Source organism: Quercus robur, chromosome 6 (assembly GCF_932294415.1).
Source record: "Quercus robur chromosome 6, dhQueRobu3.1, whole genome shotgun sequence".
NCBI classification, from domain to species: domain Eukaryota; kingdom Viridiplantae; phylum Streptophyta; class Magnoliopsida; order Fagales; family Fagaceae; genus Quercus; species Quercus robur.
The window spans coordinates 20,949,975-20,954,374 of record NC_065539.1 but is presented as its reverse complement, the minus strand read 5'-3'; the positions used below and the strand labels follow the sequence as shown (position 1 = coordinate 20,954,374).

At 31.6% G+C, this 4,400-nt stretch overlaps 1 long non-coding RNA gene across 1 annotated transcript; it reads left to right on the top strand.

Annotated features, from left to right (window-relative positions):
- The first annotated feature begins 2,309 nt into the window (after positions 1 to 2,309).
- On the top strand, positions 2,310 to 4,053 carry LOC126733211 (uncharacterized). The gene is made up of 2 exons (XR_007659643.1): positions 2,310 to 2,545; positions 3,702 to 4,053. It is a non-coding gene; the product is annotated as an uncharacterized LOC126733211 (long non-coding RNA).
- The last annotated feature ends 347 nt before the right edge of the window (positions 4,054 to 4,400 follow it).

The window sequence follows — 4,400 nt, the reverse complement described above, 5'->3', positions numbered from 1 at the left end:
TGAAAAAATTCACTAGCCATCAGGCCCATCACTATCTAATTGCAATTTGGAGGAAACTTGCACTTGCGCCTTGAAAATAACAAGTCTGAAAAAATAAACAACATTTTAACGTTCTTAACGGAAACATTAAGAGTTTAATTACTCCTAGCTAGTCTTCTTTCTTTTCTTTTTTTAAAATTTTTTTTTACTTAACGTAGGAAGGAGGAAAGAAGACAGACAAGCTTTGAGACTTCCCAGGAATTTTTCCTTTTTCATGAAAATAATATTAAAATTTAACAAGCCTGTGAATATCAATTATCTTTAGATTCTCTACTAATCTATATATATATATATATATATATATAACTGAAACGTTTGAAACTCTCACAATTTTCCACGTCAGACAATATTTAAATAAAATTATGATTTTGTTTAAATAAAATTATTTTTGTTCAGTCCAAACTTAATAAGGAGTGAAACTCTATCTCTCTAACAAGTTTAACTTAAATTCAAACTCATCATCATTATTTTTTTTTAAACAAAATTAGTCCAAGTTAAACTCAAACTCAATCATTGTTAATTTATAAATTTTCCCAATACTAATTGAAATCTTAAACGTGAAGTTCAAAAGTTGTTAGAAAGATTGAGTCTATCTAAATCCCCAAACTTATCATATTCTACATGGCATATATATAGACCAGCAAGTGTCTCTCAACCTCACACGCTAAAAGGAAGGAGAAAAAACAATGGCAGAACATAGAATTGGGTATATTGGGGTCGTGACACCAAGCAGTAAGGGTAGTTCAAGCAAAAGAATAATGGCGAATAAATCATGAACACTATAAAAGCTGAGTAGAGGTATGAGCTCTTCTTATGTTATTTTCTTCCCCTCTATTAAAAAAAAAAAAAAAAATTTATTTTATGCTTTTTCATGTATTTTTTTTTTTTAAATTTTGTATATGAACCACCAAAGACTCTCTTTAGCCTTTTTTTACAAGATAAAAAAACTTGCAATAATTGAAATTATTCTTTTGAATATAACTCATGCTACATTCCCCTTGGTAACCCATATTTATAAGCCCAATGACCTCCAATGAAGGCAAAAATCTAAAGTCCATAGACGGCCCAACTGACACCCATGAGTAAAATCTCTTTGTGCTTCTGGACTCAATAGTAACAACAAAGAGTGTGTTAAACTATTAGCAGAAGTAGAAATTGCAAGAAATATTATAAAAGTTCATTTCCATATAATTCTTTTCGCTAAACTTCATTTCGCTAGAATTAGACAGTGTTACTACTACAAATCTACAATAATGACTATAGTATGCTGTAGTGAATTATCAACCAGTGCGCCCAACAAATGAAAGTTTTGGGCCGGAGTTTGAAAACTTAGACCCAATTCTAAATTTTGAAAATAAGGCCCAAGGACTTTGTTGCCGACTGCACTTCTAATATATATATATAGAGAGAGAGAGAGAGAGAGAGAGAGGAAAATGAGCCCAACATTTGATTAGGATCCTCTAAAATTTTTATGATTAAATGAATGGTTGAAATTTTGCTATCTGATCACTGAATTAACACTGGTTTATATTTGTTTATACAACAATATTATGGATATATCCAATTTCATAATATACTAAAATTGTCGACTATGAATAGAAGACAGAAAGTGATGACTCAATGTAAAAAGTAGTAAACAAATAATATTTATCACTCATAGTCGACCATTTCAACATGTGAGATTTGATATATTTTTAGATTTATTTTTGTTTAAATATTAATGATGTGACCATTCTAAACCATTTACTGGATTTTAGAATTTCATGGTAAATTCAATTTACTATTATAACTTTAGAAGATCTCAATCCTTGTTGATATTCTTACACACATTCACCCTATCTCTCATGACCAAAAAAGAAAGAGTGATACTAAAATTAATATAAATTTTATTATAAATCTTACAATTAATGTGTCAACTTTTAAAACACAAAATAAATTTTAATTAAGAAATTTATTTATCATATTATTGATATGGTACTAATTATATAAATTTGTATGTTAGTTTGTGAACTTTTTGTAGTAAAAGTTATCTAAAAATTAGTATTAGTTTTAGTATTTTTAAAAAAGAATGCTGGGAAACTCCACAAGCTTCATGCACTGAACTGAAGAGTTATTACTAAATCTTTTTAAAAAATTTCAACAAGATAATTAAGCTTTTTTCCCCCTTACGGACCAGAATTATTGAGCATTTCAAGAGTTGGGGGAGGTAATTTGGGCGTATTTTTGGTGCTGGTCCGTAGGACTGAGCAAGGACCCGGCCCACCCGAAAACCCGACCCGACCCGAACCGACCCGGAAGGGTTTGGGTGGATCTGAGAATAATCTGGTCGGGTTTCGGGTCTTATTTTCGGGTTATTTTCGGGTTCGGGTCGGTCGTCGAGTCAGATAAAAATACTAGTCTGAACCCGATTTTTTCTTTTGAATCAAACCCTACTCTGTTGTCTGTTGTGGTTCTCTCTCCGCCTCCCTCAGCTCTCCGCCTCCCTCAGGGCCTCAGTTATCTCTGTGTAAGTCATCCTTCCCGTGTTGTTGTGTTTGTGTGTGTGTGATAGCGTTATTGTGTTTGTGTGTGTCTAATATTTTTATCTGTGTGTTTGTGCTTTCTGGGTTTGCTTCTGTTTCAGTTTTTAGGAACTGGGTTTGCTTCTGTTTCTGGGTTTTTGTCATTTTTTAAAAATGATTTTTGATTTATGATCATGTTTCTTGATCTGGGTCGTTCTTAATTTCTTATAATTTTAATGGGTTTTCTTTGTTTTTAAATTTTTTTTATTGTGTTTTTCTATTCAGTTTGAGCTCTGATCTGATGGGGTATGTGGGTTTTTGTTGTTGTTTATCATTGGTTAGTTGCTTGATCATCTATGATATAGGAATAGGATTAGTTGGTCATTGTGACTCGTAACTACCTGGACTTCTTGTCTCTGCACACGTGTTCTTTCTCAAACTTCTTTTTCTTTTCTGCTTCCTTCTTGTTTCTCTGGTTTTCTGTTTTGTTTTCACTTTCTGGGTTTCTGAGCCTTTTGTCTTAACTTTTTCTGGGGTTCTGTTTTAATTTTGTTATAGACTAACTAGTATTGCTTTATTTATTCATTCTTTTTCTGGGTGTTGGAGTTACAAATTTGTGAATTTTTTGGTTGCCAAGAAAAACCTGAAGGAAAAGAGAAAACGTTTTGGAGTTTTGGGGCATTTGTACTACTTGATGTTAGCTTCTTTTAATGGGTTCAATTTCATGAATGGGTTTCTCCAAAAACTTGCCAATTGTGATACAAAGAAACGCTTTTGTGCTTTCTCGTTGAAAATTGCACTCATTGAACCTGAAAAACTTGTTACTGCACTTAAGGTATCCGATTAGATGACTTTGTTAACTTTTCCTCAAGTTTATGATGATTATTCTATGGTGTGATTGTTAAGAAATTTTATGTAGGATCCTGTGATTAGATTCAAAAGGATTAAAATATTAGGCTTTGTCATTTACTTAATTGATTTTTGCGGTTCTTCTGGTGTTAAATGAGGACTTTGGCTTGACTTGGGCAGCTCATTGCAGCTAAAATATTAGATCCTGTGTTTTGATCTAAGTTATGTTGAATGGGATATGAGTATATCTTAGAAATTTGACTTCTGTTAAATGACTTGTTTATTATTGATTTTTCCCCCTTGGTGCTGTAGATGGAAAATATTGGAGCAACTTTCACTTGGAGTTTGGAAATGGAAGCTCTTTTGTAATTACTTTAGCTTGTAATTCTGATGTTCAATGATCTGGAGATATCTTAGCAAGTTTTTCATTCTTTAATTTAGGTGATGCGATTTCCACATTAATTGTTTGGTCAAAAGTTGAGTTAATGAAGTTGTACATAGAGTTTTTCAATGCTTTATCTGGGATTTGTTGGGTATTGGATCTTATAAACAGTGAAAACAAGGCTGACTAGTTCTTTCTTTGGTGGGAGTGCTATTGTTGGTTCTGTTGAAAGTTGCATATGAGAGAATATTGGGAACTATTGAGGATTTGAGAACTGTTAAATGTGGCTTGCTGAGGAGATTTTAGCTTTTATTTTCTATTGTTAATAGCAGGTTCAAATAGTTAAATAGTATGATTTTTTTTTTTGAGAAAGCTTTTTTTTTTTTTTTTTAATGATTTGATATTGGATTTTTTTTTTTTTTTAATGAGAGATTATTATTGTAAAAAAGAATATAGTAACATTTAGTATAAAGGCTCCTGGAAAACAAGCAGTAGAGAAAAAAAAAAGAATATAATAACATTTAGTATAAAGGCTCCTAAAAAAAAAAAAAAAAAAAAAAAAAAAAAAAAAAAAAAACCCAAGACCCGACCCGAGACCCGGAAAACCGACCTAATTTCAGACCCGATTT